Source organism: Danio rerio, chromosome 18 (genome assembly GCF_049306965.1).
Source record: "Danio rerio strain Tuebingen ecotype United States chromosome 18, GRCz12tu, whole genome shotgun sequence".
In the NCBI taxonomy this organism is placed as follows: domain Eukaryota; kingdom Metazoa; phylum Chordata; class Actinopteri; order Cypriniformes; family Danionidae; genus Danio; species Danio rerio.
Window position 1 is genome coordinate 22,373,171 of NC_133193.1, and position 19,345 is coordinate 22,392,515.

The window sequence follows — 19,345 nt, forward strand, 5'->3', positions numbered from 1 at the left end:
GGAAACTATTTAGAAAATGGTTGACGTTCGGATGCTGACAGCAAAACAAAGGGCTGCATTGTAAAAGAGAGAGAGAGCGTGTGTTTTCTTCACTGATCAACTCCACCGCCGAGCAGCAGAGCGACAAACCCAATAGCTGTCACTGCTGCTTTCATCTCTCTTCCAACTCAACCTTCAGGGGGGAAAAACAGATGCCTGATGAAACTGTCACCCATGTTGCTTCCTTCGTGCTGAATGCCATGCTTGTGTTTTGACTGTAGTAGTAAAAAAAATAATAATAATTTCATTGCGATTTCAAGCCAAATGTGTAATTTCTCTGGGAAGCCAGATTTGGTCAAAACCATCTGAGATTCCTTTGTCGGGTGTGTCACTACATGGAAAAAAAAAGGAGAAAGAAAATGAAGAAAACACATATGCTCTCCTCAGCACAATACCAGGGCTACAATTACGGACATAGAGTGCCAGGAAGACAGCTTTCAGTCCCATTACTCCCACTGGTTAAAGGGACAGCTCGCCCCAAAAAAATGAACATTCTGTCATTATTCACTTACATGTGGTTTCATTTCTTTTATGACTTTCTTATGTGGAACACAGAATATAATGGACACACAGCAATGGACCTAATTGAATTTTATTATATGGAAACATATTTAACGTGTATTTTCTGACTGCTAAAGACAACAGATAATGGGTTTGGTCTGTACAGACTTTAAAGGGATATTTCTGATTGTGATACAGTCAATTACCAAAGCTCAAATTATTTAATGTCATTCCTGACGCATCTTTTTCACCTACTGAAATCAAGTGTAAAAATAACAATCATAATCGGCATTTTTAGCAAACTGATTGTTTACCTTTCATGGGCACAAAACTGATAAAAATTGTAGAAAATTGTTAGGGGTGACAGAATGTATTGTTTCCTTGATGCACCGCAATGCAAATGTGAACCATTTGGTATCGGTTCAGTAATAACCATAACCGGTTATTCTTTTCTGATGCCATTTATAACATATGCGTTATATGGTGGTAGCTTATGGTAAGGGAAACGACCGCGAGTAATTAAAATGCTTCAACTACTTAAAAAGCAGATAACTGTGCACAATTCACTGCTTGTGAGTTTGCTCGACAGTCTTTCGTTGAAAGGGAAGTACTCAGAAACCAGCTAGAAAAAAATGAAAGCTGTAAATTCTCTTTCTCTCTCACTATCTGTGGCCCCTTTGACCTGTTGATGTGTTTGTGAGGTAACATTTTATCTTTATGTTTTATGTTTTATCAGTTGTTACAAAAATAACGTTACTGCTACTGCTAGGTCCAGAAAAAAGCGTGTCTGCAAAGTGAGTTTTTCTTCACCGTGCCACAGTCTATAATGGATCAGCTGACAGCCACGTTCATTTAACATCAGTGTTCATGTCACCGTTTGCCAAACAGCGCCAGAGTCGCGCTGATCATTAGATCGAAACACAGCCTTTTCTGTTGAGCTCGTGACCAATCATAGGCGTTTAAGAACTTGTTCAACAACGCTCAAACAAAGTGGGATAATATTTACATTTGTTAACTTGCTATAAATGCTCATGTTGTTCTGTGATTGTATTTGAGTTTTGTTTGATAGTTTCAAAAAGAGTGTTTTCTTTGAGCAGGTAAAATTAAAGGTACAATACATATATCTGATTGCTTGTATTAAAGTACAAAATCCTATTACAAATAATTAATAAATATATTTTTAAATTATAGATTTTAATAAAATAATTATTGTGTTGCTAAGTAAAATTTTAAGTTCTTTATAGAAAACATCCACAATGTTCCGTGATGCACCAAGATATCCAATTGAACCAAATCGATGGCATGATAATGGTAACCGAACCGTGAGACCAGTGTAGGTTTACTCCCCTAAAATAGTTTCCTGTTATGTTTAACAAAAGAAAAAGACATAAAAGTTTAGATGGCACGAAAGTAATCATCCTTTAAAATTCATTATATAGATACAAAAGCAAAGAGATTCTTTAAAATTATCTTCTATTCTGTTTAACACAAGAAAACACATTCATGTTAGAAATAATAGGAGATTGAGATGATATAATTGCCATCCACAATTATATTCAGAAACATCCCTTTAACTCTCGTTGTATGGCCAGAAAAAGCAGGAGACATTATCAAAATATCTCTTTGTCTTCAGCTCATGAAAAAGACATACAGTACATGTTTTATATATCGACGTTGTATTATCTTTTAAAAAGAATTCTCCCTCTCTAAATGCTGAATTAATGACAATTGTTGAGTTGACCTTGTGTTCATTAAATTATTTTAGTATTGTTTAGATACCGTAGATCACTGGCATTCACAGCACTCCAGACGCACCTAATAACTGTTACCCTGATGAAGGCAAGTGTTAGCCGAAAAGTGTAGGTGCAGTTTTAGGAAATAGCCATTTCAATAAAGGCTTTTTAATATCTTTTCCACATTTTTCCGAGTGCCTTGGACTGATTTTTGCGGTTTATTCTAATAAATCCTTCACCCAAAGAGTACCGACACATTATTTAAGCTACCCCTGAGCACTTTTTGTTTCATTATGGACATAGTGTACATGTTTAAAATGATATGAGAGTAATGTTCACTCTATGTTAAATGAATGCAGGTATGTGATTTCCGCCTTCCACTCTTGCTTGGTGCATCCAATCCTCCACTCCTACCATTTCTCTCCTCCTTCCTCTGCCCGTCCACCAGGACGTGAACCACCCCGTCCGCTCTCACTCCATAAATCACATGCAGCGTTTGGATCGGCGAGGATAGACTTAAAAAGACGCTGTGGCGCTGTCTAACTTTACATCCCTCCCCTGAGAGGCCATTTCCTCCCACTGCACTGCCTCACGAAGGGGCAAAACACGCTAGCATGCGGCACTTTCCAATACCCGTGGGCAAAAAAAAATAAAAACCAGAAGTTCACTGCTCTGAAGTGTCTGTTTCCATGGCAGCAGCTGAGAGCACGTTCACAGGAGCACGTACATACTGTATAGGCGAGTGGACCCACTCTCTGATGTTACCACACAACCCAGTGAACAATGACAAAGCTAGTGTTGTTGCACTTCCTAAGCTACAAGCTAAAAGGAGGAAACCAACTTAAGCCAGAAAGTTATGTAGGATTGTTCTGCTGTTTCAAAGCCAAGTGATTCAGTTCTTATGAAAGCCGCGGACCGGAGGTTGACCACCTTTCCGATGAACAAGATTTGGAAGATTTTCAAAGATCTTTAAAGCTGAATTTGCTGAATGAGTTCTTATCCTCAACTTAAATGAAAGGTCTCTAAAGCGTCTCAGGAGGTCGGAAATATTTTCAGAGCTTAAGCAGGTAGAGCTGGTGAAGTTTTATAGTTCATTAAAACATTGTTAAGTGTATCACATGTTAGCAAAAGGAGGAAAAAAACTTCAGTGGCATTCCATAGTAGTGCATTACCAGATCGGCTCATGGAGGCTTGATGGGTCTTTTCAAATCCAGGTGTCACATCCGTCAGTGACCACCTGAGGGCGCTGTAGTGCACTGGGACTTTTAGGCACTGCAGCGCTTCACTAAAAAGACTACATTTTCATACATGCCCCGCGCACACACCGGAACACCTACACTGATCTGTCATCACATCTGTTTTGTGTTACCGTTGATTATCTGGACTATATATTCTACCATTCCACCCATGTTTATCATCGCGTCGTTGTCTTCCTTGTCTTCCTGCTCCTAGTAAGTTTGTTCCTGATCTTGCCAAAGTCTAGTTCGTGTTATCTGTCTTGTTTTGTTGTTGATTTGTTACTTTGTATTTTTGAGATTTTGTATTTTTTAGTCACCGTTTTCTGCACTTAAAATCTATTAAATCTGCACTTGAATCCACAATCTTTTTGTTCCTGTTTTGCTTTTGTTTTGATCACGCCTAACGTGACAGAACGACGCGATCAACAGATGGATTCAGCAGATGATAGATTAGTGCGTATAAAGCAGGGTAACCGCTCCGTGGAGCGTTATATAAAGGAGTTTTTGGAGCTAGCCCCGAAGAGCTCTCATAGTGATATTTTGCTGATGATGTTCTTTCGGGGAGGACTTTTGGAACCAGTCCGTTCTCAGATGCCACCTTATGAGGATGACTGGAACCTTTATCGGTTCATCGAGGTGGCTCTTTTGATCTCCGGCTCTCCCCTCTCTGTTGCTTTGAAGGAGGAGAACCCTCAGGAGGGAGGCCTGAGTGGTGAGCAACAAAGAGGGATATTTTCGGGGCCGGCAGATTTATCCAAGGGAAGGAGAAAAGAGGCTGGACTGGAGTTACGGCCTTATCCGCGTCGGGCTGTCCGAAGAGCACCTTTTTCTGAGCCTCTAGAGAGCCTGCTTGAACTGTGTGGAACCCCAGTGTCTGCTCCAGTCCCACAGTGCCCACCAGTGTCGGCTCCAGCTCCAGAGCAAGCTGTTAACTATGCTCTTCCTTCTCAAACCACCAGACGGAGGAGGCGTAGGAACAGGACTACTCCAGCCCCAGAGCGCCCGCCAGTGTCGGCTCCAGCCCCAGAGCGCCCGCCAGTGTCGGCTCCAGCCCCAGAGCGCCCGCCAGTGTCGGCTCCAGCCCCAGAGCGCCCGCCAGTGTCGGCTCCAGCCCCAGAGCGCCCGCCAGTGTCGGCTCCAGCCCCAGAGCGCCCGCCAGTGTCGGCTCCAGCCCCAGAGCGCCCGCCAGTGTCGGCTCCAGCCCCAGAGCGCCCGCCAGTGTCGGCTCCAGCCCCAGAGCGCCCGCCAGTGTCGGCTCCAGCCCCAGAGCGCCCGCCAGTGTCGGCTCCAGCCCCAGAGCGCCCGCCAGTGTCGGCTCCAGCCCCAGAGCGCCCGCCAGTGTCGGCTCCAGCCCCAGAGCGCCCGCCAGTGTCGGCTCCAGCCCCAGAGCGCCCGCCAGTGTCGGCTCCAGCCCCAGAGCGCCCGCCAGTGTCGGCTCCAGCCCCAGAGCGCAGTTCAATGCCGGTTCCAGTCCGGCTCCTGGCTTTACCGGCGCCACTCAAGCTCCTCGCCCTGCCGGCGCCACCCAGGCTCCTCGCCCTGCCGGCACCACCCAGGCGCCTCGCCCTGTCGGCTCCAGCCCCAGAGCGCAGTTCAATGCCGGTTCCAGTCCGGCTCCTGGCTTTACCGGCGCCACTCAAGCTCCTCGCCCTGCCGGCGCCACCCAGGCTCCTCGCCCTGCCGGCGCCACCCAGGCTCCTCGCCCTGCCGGCGCCACCCAGGCTCCTCGCCCTGTCGGCGCCACCCAGGCTCCTCGCCCTGCCGGCGCCACCCAGGCTCCTCGCCCTGCCGGCGCCACCCAGGCTCCTCGCCCTGCCGGCGCCACCCAGGCTCCTCGCCCTGCCGGCGCCACCCAGGCTCCTCGCCCTGCCGGCGCCACCCAGGCTCCTCGCCCTGCCGGTCCCAGCCCGGCTACTGCCATTACCAATGCCATCCAGGTGTCTTGCCCTGCCGGCACCACCCAGACGTCTTGCCCTGCCGGCACCACCCAGACGTCTTGCCCTGCCGGCCCCAGTCCGGCACCAGGCCCTGCCGACCTCGCTCGGGCTCCTTGCTCTGCCAGCTCCAGTCCAGCTGCCTCCTGTCCCGCCGGCTCCAGTCCAGCTGCCTCCTGTCCCGCCGGCTCCAGTCCAGCTGCCTCCAGTCCCGCCGGCTCCAGTCCAGCTGCCTCCAGTCCCGCCGGCTCCAGTCCAGCTACCTCCAGTTCCGCCGGTTCCAGTCCAGTTGCATCTCCAGCCGGCTCTCCTAAAACCCCCTGCCTTGTGTTTCCTGCAGGATCATCCTTGGATCACCCCTCCCGCCCCTCCCTGGTGGTCCTCCCCACTCTATGGGACGGATTCCCCGGCCGCACCCTGGCTTCTTGCCGGGGCGCCTGAAGCACAGACTTGCCCTGATCTGGCCCTCCCATCCCTCCCTTTGTTCTTGCTCTGCTCTGCCCCCCCCCCTGGGAGCGTCTGGAAGCCGCTCTTTAGAGAGGGGGTAATGTCACATCCGTCAGTGACCACCTGAGGGCGCTGTAGTGCACTGGGACTTTTAGGCACTGCAGCGCTTCACTAAAAAGACTACATTTTCATACATGCCCCGCGCACACACCGGAACACCTACACTGATCTGTCATCACATCTGTTTTGTGTTACCGTTGATTATCTGGACTATATATTCTACCATTCCACCCATGTTTATCATCGCGTCGTTGTCTTCCTTGTCTTCCTGCTCCTAGTAAGTTTGTTCCTGATCTTGCCAAAGTCTAGTTCGTGTTATCTGTCTTGTTTTGTTGTTGATTTGTTACTTTGTATTTTTGAGATTTTGTATTTTTTAGTCACCGTTTTCTGCACTTAAAATCTATTAAATCTGCACTTGAATCCACAATCTTTTTGTTCCTGTTTTGCTTTTGTTTTGATCACGCCTAACGTGACACCAGGAGCCCACCTACGGCAAATAGGGCTAAAATAGTGCTCTGGTCATAATGACCATAACTCAACTCTTTGTTTAACCTGAATCAAAGACCAAGAAGAGCATGGACAGACAGTGAGAAGAGATCGGGAGAGAGGGAGTTTATGGGGAGGAGCATTTTTCTTCACATTCCTCTGACCAATTTCCCAGGCTGCTAAGTTGACTAGAGAATGTAGTCACATTTTGACTCTAACCAGACATGATAAATGATACGAAAACCTTAATGTCTTAAACAGTCACAGGTGCAACAAACAAGGAGTAATAGGATGTTTTGTTGATTGTTTGGTTTCTAAGCTTCACAAAACTGTAAATTAATGGCTTGGTGGAGCTTTTTAAAAGACTGCAGTTAGATAGCTTTTTTGTTTGGGTTGTTTTTCTTATTAATGAAATAGATGCATTAAAGTGATTAAAAAGGGACAATGCATTTTTCAGTCTTACAGAAGAGTAACAATTCAAATCAATGCTTTTCTGTTAAAATGTATTAATGAATCTAGGAAGAAATTATTTCAATGAAAAAAAATGTTTTTTTAACATTAATTTTAGTAAAAAATGTTTCTTGGGTGCCAAATCCATTAATTGGAATGCTTCCTGAATGATCATGTGATCATTTGCAGATCCTTATAGGGATGTGACAAGATCTCGAGCTACGAGATCTCATGAGTCTAAATCATGATGAGATTTCACGTCGGAGTGAAAAGTTGTCTTGTTAGCTGCGATGTTATGATGGAGCGTGAAGGTGAATTTAGCACTAAAGATTGGAGGCAGGATTGGATTGGAATCGCGGGTGACGTAACCGTTTTTTTCTTCACCTGAGTTCAAGAGTTGCCACGTTCAAAAGTAGCCACACACATTAACCACGGCTCATAACATAAGATGGAATAGCACTTTATGTATGCTTAAAGCCATAACTTTCATAAACACTAATGGAATTAAGACATGTGGAGTTTTCCTATTTCAGTAGCATTATTGAAGTGCAGTACAGAGGTGTAAATGCCGTAATCAAACTATTACCATTGTGTAGAACTTTTAGCTGCATTTTGTGTCAAACTAAGACATACACACTCAGCTGTTTGACACTTCTTTGCACCCATCGAGTCAGTAAAGGACCACAGACACACATAACCTCAGAGTGCACGCACGCACGCACGCACACACACACACACACACACACACACACACACTCCTGGAGACACATACACCCATGTCATCGTCATTATCATCGTCACCAAACACGTTAATGCTGTCTGGAAAAAAGGAAGCTGTTACTGAATGAAAGTGGAACTGTTGAAAATATTAAACCAAAATTGACATGAGTTCAATTTGTGGAAAGGAGTTTGATTCTCATGTGAAATTGTACAGCGAAGAAGCCAGTCAGTAGCGTTTATAGCTAAATACTTAGCAGTGTTTGCATGTCCTTTATGATTAAAATAAATGTAAAATAACATTCAAGTTGATTTAAAAAAAAAAAAGCACCTGAATTCTTTTACCTTTTGTGATTTTTCTCCAGTTGATTAAAAATCCATTTTCCATTCATATATTAGCAAATATTTTGCAGCGTTTGCATGTACTTTACTGCATAGAAATCATTAAAATAGAAGTAAAATAACATTCATTACAAGTTGATTTTAAAAAAGCACCTAAATAGTTTTGCAATTTGTCTTTTTTTTCAATTGAATAAAATATGTTCCATTCATGTATTACATGATTGAAGATTTTTTTAAATACTGTAAAAATCTTGTCTTGTTCTCGTGAACCTAATCTTTTGTCTTGTCTTGTGGAGAAAGTATCTCGTCACACCCCTATCCCTAGTATCCAACTGGCAGTGCGGAAAAGAGTACTGAAAATCTTACTCTAAAAAAAGTACCATTACTTGCCCAAAAACATAGTGAAAGTAGAGTATCTGTTGTAAATATCACTCAAAGTATGAGTAAGCAGTAGCCCTTTTAAAAGTACTCAAGAGTAGTGAGTATTACGATGTGCAAGGTTGATGGGTTTAAATCATATTCGTGCATGTGTTTAAAACGTAACATTCTTTAGTAATTTGGTTATTTGTAATTTGTTCCATAACATCACTGCCATTTTGCCACCCAATGCTACTAGAAAAATTGTGCTACTGACAGCAAATAAGTTTTTTTTCGGTGATTGACATTTCATTTCACTTCTTGAAAAAGAAGAGCTCATTTTGACATGGCATGTTGTCAATGTATGTTAACATGAAATATTAACATTAACATTGTCTGTAACATGAAGAACAATATATTTAGTGGTCCCACATTGTACAAGAGCAAAGAGCAGTTCATAATCACTCAGGTTTCATTTCATTACATATATTATTGCATGATATTTGCCAGACAATATTGTTAAATATACATAACTTCATTCTAAACTGTAATACTGTTTAGACATTTATCAGTTAGACATTTATTTTCTGTGGATTCAACCAAATATAAAGCATTTATATAGATATAATAATAGTGAACGTCTTTATTTTGCTTGCACTGTTTTTGTAGCAAAGTTCAGTTGTGCACATGTTTTATTCATTCTTTTTTGCCTGTATGGTGATTGAATTGAGTGATTAGATTTTGAGCTATCGCCTTCGTTATGATATGACGATGATATGGGATAAGTTGTTTATTAGGCTTAGTTTTTTCAAAACAACTTTTATGCAAGGTGAGTCATGGTGTAAGAGAACATTACATTAGTTTCCTCCACTGCAGTCAATCAGATAAAACAGACAAGATTATCGCCCAACACATTTTTACACAAACATTCCATACATATTCCAAACATACACATATGTTCTAGTAATAAACACATCCATACTGCTGCAATTTACAGTATAGGAATGCTTATCTAATGCTGGGAAATTCGCTACACTAAACCTGGTTGCATGATTTATCCCTGTTTATGACCTAAAAGCATGATTTCATATCTATTAATATAATGAAATGTCATATTTGAGGTTGCACTAAATTCTCCACAGGAACACCAAGAACTCTCCTGTGATCCGTGGTGTTGTCTGATTGCTTGACCAGAAGAAAACACTAAACTTTTTTCTCAAACCCAATCGGCACAGCCCGTCGGCTGCATCCTCAATTGACCACATGGCCTGCTGTTACAGTAAAGCCTAGTCCAATAGCAACGGCTGTGCGAAACAAAATGTTCTGACTGGGAAACCATCCTCTGCTGTTCCACATGAAAGACTCTCTCCACTGTCCCAAAACACAGCAGTTTCCTTAAAGTCTGTACAAAAAAAAAACATAACACAGCCCTCAATTTTGTGTTCCTGCACATGCACCGTCAATATTTCTGTTAATTAACAGTTGCTGTATTTTGTGATTCATGTTTGTTTGTTCTTGTTTATTTGTTCTTTCGTATTGCATCATAGAACGCTGATTTGTGCTGTGACAACTTTTGATATTTAAAAAAAATAAATACTCCTATTTATTGCCATTTTTAGTAGTTTAAAACAAAACATTGTCTATGTTGGTCATGTGAACTTTATGTTATTGTACTGACTTATATCAATATATACCATTTATTTGATATACATAAAGTAGTTAACATTCAAAGTGAATGGAAAATGTTTTTCAAAATTGGGCGATAAAAATCATACACCATTGTCAATGACAATAAAAAAATAGTTTGGTACGAAGTTTTGGTAAGAAGCACTATAGTTTTATTAAAATGTGGCTACTAAGTGCGCACCTTGGAAAGAATGTCAATAAGCTTAGGCTATAAGTTTGTCATTTCCAATGGAGGCGCGTAACTTGCGGCGTAAATAGGTAGCGATGCACATATCTTCCATTCGCACCTAGAATGCTGCGGGCACATTCCAATTCATGCAAGTAGATCTAACCAATCTGCTTCACACTTTCTATGGAATATACACATTTCAGTAATAACAGCAGACTAATTACCTCAAACAAACACAGCATACTCAAACACTGCAGTGCCTTTTCATTTTCTCCATAAACTTGTATCAGAGCTGAAGCAATGATTTGTCCATTTGCCATCCTCTGAAAAAACGGTTGATGGTCGCCTAGTTACAGAAAAGACCTTAGGGGAGCATGAACACAGCACAAAGTGCATTGAAAAGGAAGGAAACCATGCATTTATGCTGTTCACGTGAGAGTTTTTGGTTGTGTCATGGCCACTTCAAGTCAGAATAACAACACATGCAAACATACGTGCCGTATAGCAGCAGTGAGATAATTGTAAATATAAAAGGATGTGAGAATGTTGCCAGAGTGGCTTTTTGGTTTCTTTTCTTGTGCATCCCAACCACTAGACCCCATCTGAAAGATTTTTTTGCATGGGGGTAATATAAATGTTCAACTTCACAATTTGTAATGTTGCAGTATTTAAATAATGATGGTTAGTTTCTTTACTCGAAAGCTCAGATTTGATTATCATCATATTTGTTTACAGAGTTTGAGGTTTACTGTTTTATTATTCTTAACACCTTACAGATGTTGATCTAACTTTACTATTGCACACTCTTTGTAACATTTTATTGAACAAGTTTAAGAGTCTCATTAACACTTATGTTTATTTTAATAAAAAGAGATCAGATATTTTTGCTGAAATATTTTTGTTTTTGACTAATAAAATTAATTGGCTTGATAATGTTGATAAAATGAAATAAAATGGTTAAATAAATAAAAAAATAATAATATTCCTAAATGGATTGTTAAAAAAAAAAACAATAAAAATTGATACCGAATGATATGAAACATGATATTGTGATTTTTATTTATTTTTTTATTGCTGTATCACCCAGTCCTGTGTCCTAGGACAAGAATGAATAGTTTTAGGACAACTTTGATGAAAGGTGATGATCCACTTTACATGTTGACAACTGTATATAGGGTTATGAATAAGTTTGGGTTTGACTATATTGTTTTCAACAACTATTTGTCAAAAATATATAATTCAGCTATAATTCAGAGTTAAATTGTCAACATCAGCCAATAGAGCATCCAGAAATGTACCACAGTGCAATTTAAAAGCATAAATAAACAAAAAGACACTAGCAAAGCAGTAAATTGTTTATTAACAGATGTTTTCTAGAGCATACAAGCTTAAATGGAATCGAGGGTGAGCAAACGATGACAGGAAATTTCATTTTTAGGTGAACTACCCCTTTAAAATGCAGAGGCAAATAAATCAGTTGGCCCAGAGTCACACTGGGCTGCTTTGCAAAATTGCACAGTGGAAACCCTGATACACGTCCTCTGAAGTCTAACACCTGCTTTATGATTCAGTGTCTTGTCATTTCCTCTCACATCTATCTTTTTATCCATTCCTTTTTCTCCTCTCCTCCGCTTGAGGCCATTATAACCTGGATTACGGCAGTATGATGGAGCCGTATGCAAACCGGTGAATGTGAATGACAGATTGATTTAATACGGCCCCTGCAGGCAGCGACTGATCCCTGCCACACAGACAGGAGACGCTAACAGGCCATATGGGAGAAACAACACTGCACTGGATTCCTATCCGAGCGCTGAATGAAAAGTCCAGAGATGGCAATCTGTCGCATATCCGATGTTAACAAGCAGAGGAAACGGCGGAGGGCGAAAGGTCAGGGATGGGGCTTAATCTAATAATCGACTTGCAACAATCGCCCATTTATGCAGGAACAGCCTGACCATCTATGGACCTGCCAAACAGCCAATCAACTTGTGCTAATCGCAGTTAAAAGCAAGAACGGAGGGTAAATATGTGCCACGGGAAAACACATTTTGCAGGCAAGATGACTGATTTGTGTAAAAAAAAAATCTAAAAATCACAATATCACAAAGCTGACTCTGTCCTGCACAAACTCACAAACACGGTCCACACGGTCGCAGCTCAGGGAGCCACATTTGGAGCTGTGCTTTAGATTTTTATGTAAACACTCCCATGTAGCCGTAATGGCTGCCACTCTCGGCTCTGCCATTTAGGGGAAGGGTCTGCTGGAAGGTAAACCGCTCTGTGTGACGGTTCAGAAAGGGCAAAAAAAAAGAAGACGTAAACAGATTCATTTAGACCACACGTGCTTTTTAAGGAAATCTGCCATCCTCATTGCTCATGGAGAAGGCATGCTAAAACGCTAACAGTATGCTGTAGTTGGAGTGTTACTCAGGGTGCCCTTTCTCTACGGTTTCAAAACAAATAAAAATAGAAATGTGGTCAACCTGGGATGTTATCGGCAGCAGGCGGAGAGCAAGTAAGGAGGGAGACCTACTCGGTTATATCAGCAGCACAAGATTTGTTCCCATTCCAAACAGTGTCAGGGTGTTTACATTAGAAATGGGGACACACACACACATACAAAAGTGAACGTATCCAAAGGTGCCTGTGAAACGTCAAGCAAGTGAAAGGGAAAGGAATGTCCAACCAAGCTTGTTTACAAGTATATACATGTTTGGCTTGGTTTGCATGCAAATCATATCACATGAGGAAAAAAACATTCAGTAAGAACAGAGAAAATGTATTTATGGAGTGGTTTTCAAAACAATAATGTAAGAGAATTGTGCAGTCGATAATAAAAATGAATACATATATTGATAAAATACAGTTTACTGATACTTTAACAGTTTGAGGATCAGAAGGTTATTTTCAAACTTTTTTATATTCAGCAAGGATGCATAACATTTATTGAATGTGACGAAAGAAAGAAAGAAAGAAAGAAAGAAAGAAAGAAAGAAAGAAACAAACAAACAAACAAAAGCAACTAAACAAACAAACTGGGCTGGCAGGGAAAAGCTTGGCTGAACAGAACTGGACACAACAAGACAAGATATTGAAAAGAAAACAAACTGGCACACGACAGCAGACGTGAGGAGACTATAAAGGAGAAATAATTGGCAAACAAATAGGTGAACATAATAAATATTAATGGGTTAACAAGAAAGGTAGGACAATACAATAGACAGAAGCGCATGACACAAGGCATGGCCTCACATAAAAAAACAGGACTGCATGGTGTGTCCCGGGCTCAAGAGGACTTTGTGACATCACCTGAAAATGAAGTGTGTTATGAAGCAAAACAGATCTATTACATTCAGAATACAATATCACAAAAACAATCTATTTTTGCCATTGCACTTGTAACCCCACCACCCCACTCTGAGCTGGGATCAAACCGGCGACTATCCGCATGTGAGACAGTTGCTCTGACAAGGAGGCTAAAGACCATGGCCTGGACCAAGGAGTGAGGTTTACCTGCACAGCACTTTACTAGCTTGCCTCTGCTATAATCACCCCCCTAAACCTCACTCACCGTCCAAGTCACAGCACCAATGTAGCCCCGCCAGTCCTATGCTACCCAACCCAATCCGTGCTGGGATCGAACTGGCGACCTTCCGGGTGGGAGCACCTTTTAGAGCTCAGAGGAGTGAGGTTTACCTGCATAGTACTTCACCAGCTGGCCTCTGCTACACACTAAACCAAACAACACCATCATTCCCAATAAGACCAACTGTAATTAGGGTGAATATTGATTTTCAGTTTTTAAAAATCAAAGAAATAACCAACATAAAAAGTAATAATAAGGTAAAATATGAAAGAATAAGTACACTGACGTGAACTTTTTATTATCTGAGAGGAAAATACATAAGATTTCACATACACATCAACTCATTCAACACACACACACCAAACTACATCTTCGTAATTGATGATAGAGAAGAAGCAGATTTCAAAGGTCTGTAGTGTGTTTATCTGCCTGCATAGTCGACCCTCAAACTTAAGTGCCAACATAGATGAAAGGCAGCTAATGCACCTCCGGCCCCCCGAGCAGCTAATGGTTGACAGAAAACACAGACGAGAGGGGATTGGATGGGTATATGTACACAGGATGCTTTAACTGCATTATCTTCTTGGTTTCTTTGCATGTCTTATCTCGCGAGATTTCGAAATAGACCTGGCAACCCCATACTCCACCACATATAAGAATGGCCAGAAGCACCTTAAGATTGCTCCATGAAATTTATTGGGCTCGAGATAGCTTGATCAATATTTACTGAGGCCCAATACTGATACAATCCTGTGTGCTACTAAAATGAATGTGGAACTGATGTCAGAACGACATCATAAAGCCAAAGCAATATTGTTTTCCAGGGGCTGATTTATGTGTAAAGTGTTGGAAAGAGTTGCTGAAGGGCCACTTCAGAGATTGGTTTTGGACTGGGAATGAAACTGCGCAGCTATAGGTCAAATATCCTTGATAGCACACTTTTTGACTGATTCTTTCGCTTTTAGGCAACTGCTGCTGTCAAAATTGAAGATGTACAAAATAATAAATTTTCTGTTCAATAAAAGACAGTGTTTCCTCTAGGAAATTTTCCAGCTTTGGCGGCAGACTCTGTTGGCCTTTTACACAGATCTACCAACTATCTGTGGCGTTATTTCATTGACAAATGTCGTGAGCGCAGTATTACAAGCTAAAATTGCATTCATGTAATACGAGCTTGTAAATCTCTGAGCTCGAGCGTCGATTTCCTCTGTTCGTGCACAAAACTTCTTGCGCACCCTCAAATATACGCTGCTCAAGTGCAGATTGTCTTGTGCGCTCTCAAAAAACGCTGCTGAAGTGGGAGTTAGTGTGTTTAAGTAACAAGTATGACTCCAACATTTATTAGATTTGCTAGGAATATTTCTAAACGTCTCTAACAGACCTACAGAATGGCGTTATTGCATCCTGAGGTAAAGTACACAGCAAATTCATCAGAGTTAAATTCTCGGTGTTGAAGCATTTCAGAGTAACGTGTTGACGTTAAAGAGTTAGATTTTGATAAATGAATATAATAAGAGTTAGAATTGATTTTATTCAGTGCGAAATCAAGGAGTTATCTTTTCAACACTTGGTGGTGTTATTTCCAACATCCGGGAATTCATGCAGCCCCAGTCACTGAAGAATTTTCCAGACGCCATTTTCCATCTGAGGTTTAGAACAGCAACTGGTGAGTCAAACTACCTAAATGTTGGTATTTTACTGACTTTCTTTAAAGAAATACAGTTGTAAACATATTGTTAAGTTAATAACTTTAGAATGGAGTGACAATTTTAAACTTCTGCGGTTCATTCATGGTCGTTTGTGTATCTAGCTTAACTGCATTACTATTGACTTCTTTTCAAGAATGTTTTTATATATGCTCACGCATACATAGTGCATAAAAACATCAAATGTGTTACATGTTCAACACATTTCTGTCACGCTTAATGCTATTTTGTGCGTTGTTACCCATCTGTAAAATAAAATCGACACTTCTCCTTTAATTCGAAGCAAACTAGCGAGGGAATCCCCAGAGCAGCCTAGCCTACTCTGCCCGGATGCTAACGGCAACACAGGACGGTTTCCATGAGCTCTGGAGTTTCTAAAACATATCTGGTGAGTAAATGAACATGCTTACTTGTAAAAGGCTTCCTGACTGAAACATATGATTGTTTGTTATTCGTGTAACTTACGTTAATTTGGTTATTTTAAACACCGCAGCCCTTTTAAACTGGTTCATTCGTGGCCGTCCGTCAGTCCATAGACTCGTGTGATAACGTAACAGTTACGCTTTAATTATATTAAGTGTTGACAACCATTAAAGTCGGAATGTTAACATTAATGTCTTTAAATGACCGCGTTTGCACTTTATCAGACATTTGACGTTACAGAAGTCTCCTGGAAGTTGCGGGACTAACGTTAACGTAACGTTAATGCACAGAGACTCCCAGATGCCCAAGTAGATGCCCGCAAATGAATGATAATCTCCTGGAAATCGCGCGTCTCCCGCCCGGTCATTAAACACTTTGCACACCCCTCTCCACCGCATCCCTCCCAGCTCTTCAGGTACGTCGCGCGCAAGTCACCCCCACCGCTCTTTAGGTACGTCGCGCGCAACTCATCTCATTGCTCTTCAGGTACTCATCTCTCCCGCTAACGTTACGTTACCTCCCGCAAATCAACTCTGTATCCCCCGAAAATGACTTATCCCAACTCGGGATGTCTAACGTTAGTAAGTTAGGCTATTTCTGTAGTCAGGAACATCTTAGTCAAGCTTTTTCTCCCACATGATATTGTGCTTAAAACTATAGGCTAAACTTAGCATGTACTGTACACAACATTTCCGTTTTATTAAAGGCAATTTAGTGCGTTGTAAACAGCCACCTGTCTGTAAAATTAATCAACTGATTAATATTTGAGCAGCCTAATGATGATACAGGTTTGATTTGTAGATTTATTATCAATAATCAACATCTGAATCAAAAGATATCTGAAAAAGTGTGAGGCATACTTTGTGATGTTTATCTCTTTTATCTGAAGGTTATGCATATGTGTTTGATACTAATGTGTTGTTCTTTTTTAACAGCCACAGTTCTCTATACAATAACACAAGACCCTGTGACGGTGGCTGATTAGAGACGGATGGTGTATTTCCAGAGTTGGTGAAATGACCAAGCACACCTTCTTGGTCATATGTGGTGATAATAATGAAGGTATGTTTAAAAAAGTTCTGTATTTGTTTCACAATAAGCTAAGAGGGTATTAGAGCATTAGAGAATAACAAATGACATGAAGGTGATAAGTTTTGTATTGTGGGTGAACTGTTCCTTAAATAATGTTTTGCTCTTTGCTTTGCACTTTTCCTCTTCTGCTTATCCTAATATTTTAGATTATATTTGGACCTGAAACATCTGCTAGACTCCTGGAAAGGAGGCGTCAATACTGGACCTGAAAGGGCCTAACAAGTTGAATCTGGTAAAGAAACACGCACACACACACACACACACACACACACACACACACACACACACACACACACACACATGCACGCACACGCTTACAGAAAACTGTAAATTTATGAATATTTTTTACACTGTGGCCAATATTTTGGGGAAGTCAGCATCACTAAATGATATAAAAGATTTTAAGCTCCTCTAAATTTTGCTCCAAGTGTTGTGTTAAATTCAGGATTCTGGACAGACAGCTGCCTGTTTTTCCAGTTCTAGCCATAGTGGTTAACCTAATTGTTTTTGGAGATCCAATAGTGATATATTTGTTTTTTTTTTTCTACTTTTCCATATCCTGTCACCTCAACCAGCTGGGAGAGTCAAGCTGTGGATCATCATGAAGATTTTAAAAAGGTGAGTTTAGATTTCTTGAATGTTTAATTTACTTTAAATGTTCTTTTAAATATATCATAGAATTTGATTGCAATTTGTTTTCAAACATTTTTCTTAGTCATGCTGGAGTCTTGAAGAGTTCTTAGATGAGCATCACCCTATATCCGTGCATCAGGAACCACCAGACGAGCGATCGTCATGGATAGAAAGGTCATCCTGTGGCTGGGAAGCACTTCATTCACAGGACATGCTTGATGAGATTTCCTAGCTCCAGTTTGTTTTCACACAAGTTTACAGCATTTGTACCTTCATTTAAACTGCTGTGTTTGATATGGAGGACCAAGGAAACACCAGAAGTGAAAGATTTGCACGCCAAGTTGTTTAAAATGTAATTTCAGAAGAAAACTATGCGTTCAGAAGAAAACTATGAGTGACGATATATTGAACTTTCAAATGGCTCTGATGAAATATCAAGTTTGGACCAAAGGACTGAAACAGCCTTTTTGAGCACTGGTCATACATATTTTGTTGATACTGTCTGTACTAATAAAACATTTAAAGCATATTTGACATTGTTGCATTTTAAAAACTGAATGAATTGTTGAAGTGGTGAATGTTTTCAAATAAAATGTTTTTTATTTTGTAATTTACAGTCTATTTGACCTTTTTACCATATTTACACTCAAGAGAGTTGAATAAAATAACAATATATTACACCAGGCGGTGTTAAATATAGTTACATATTTTAACTCTGCCCAGAGTTAAAATGAACCCTTACTTCGGTGTCAATGTGCCAACCCTTTTGAAAGTGTTGATTTAACTCTGTTTTGAGTGGACCCCATGAGACACTTTCAAAGGGTTGAAATTAACACCCATAGAGTTGTTTTGGGTCCCCATATTTTGCTGTGTAAAACGGCTATAAACTCCAGCAAGATAAAGCAGTTGTATGCAGAGCCATAGTTTACCAACTGTTCACCCTAACTGAAAGCTACATCGTGTTTGCTGGCCTCACGCATCACGCACCTGTCAGTCAGTCAGCATGTCACCTTAAAGGGTTAAACAAATAACGCACAGCACTACTACGATTACAGAAAAGTTTGAGTTGTTATAATTCACTTACCTTTTAATAAGTTTTGGTGTAATTATTACCCACTACTTAAAATAAACGACTGAATGTTTTGAATGAGAAGCTGTAATGTAGCCGTGGCAGCATGAATTTTGGTGTGGCTCCCCGCCATGGAAGAATGATTGTAGCGGAAACCATGGAAAAAAGAAATGCCAACTAGTTTGTGACAAGCGAAGGTTGAGTAATGTTGAGCTCAAACTGCATGACTTTTAAAGTAGTTGGCTCAGATGTTTTCACATTGCATGACTACCTAGGGTAGCGTTCTGTTGCTGCCGTGCTTAAACTATGGCTTCATTTACACTGCAGATCTTGATGGTCAATTCTGATTTTTGACTGTATCCGATTATTTTGTTATTAACAGCTTACAACATCTTTTAAAAGTGACTCATATCCAATTATCTGCATTTACACAGTACACGGCAAGGGCGCAATGACCAGGAAAAAAAAGAGCGAGTGCTGACTGACAGCTGATAATAAAGGGGCGCTCTTTTCTCCGTTCCTGTATTTAATCTGTTTGGAGGGATTTTTTTGTTTAAATTCTTTTTGACAAGTTGTTGTTTTATAGTTTATGACAGAAAAGTTCTCATTTGGCCATCTTTTAATCTAGGCCTTTTTAAAACCAGTTTTATTGTTGTGTTCATGGCTTGATTTAT

The 19,345-nt window shown here is 40.8% G+C and overlaps 1 protein-coding gene and 1 long non-coding RNA gene across 4 annotated transcripts in view; one reads left to right on the top strand and one right to left on the bottom strand.

The window, feature by feature from the left end:
- igf1ra (insulin-like growth factor 1a receptor) overlaps positions 1 to 19,345 on the bottom strand; it is a 166,259-nt gene that overhangs the window by 102,684 nt on the left and 44,230 nt on the right.
- On the top strand, positions 17,142 to 17,808 carry LOC137488276 (uncharacterized). The gene is made up of 3 exons (XR_011007252.2): positions 17,142 to 17,201; positions 17,545 to 17,587; positions 17,685 to 17,808. It is a non-coding gene; the product is annotated as an uncharacterized lncRNA (long non-coding RNA).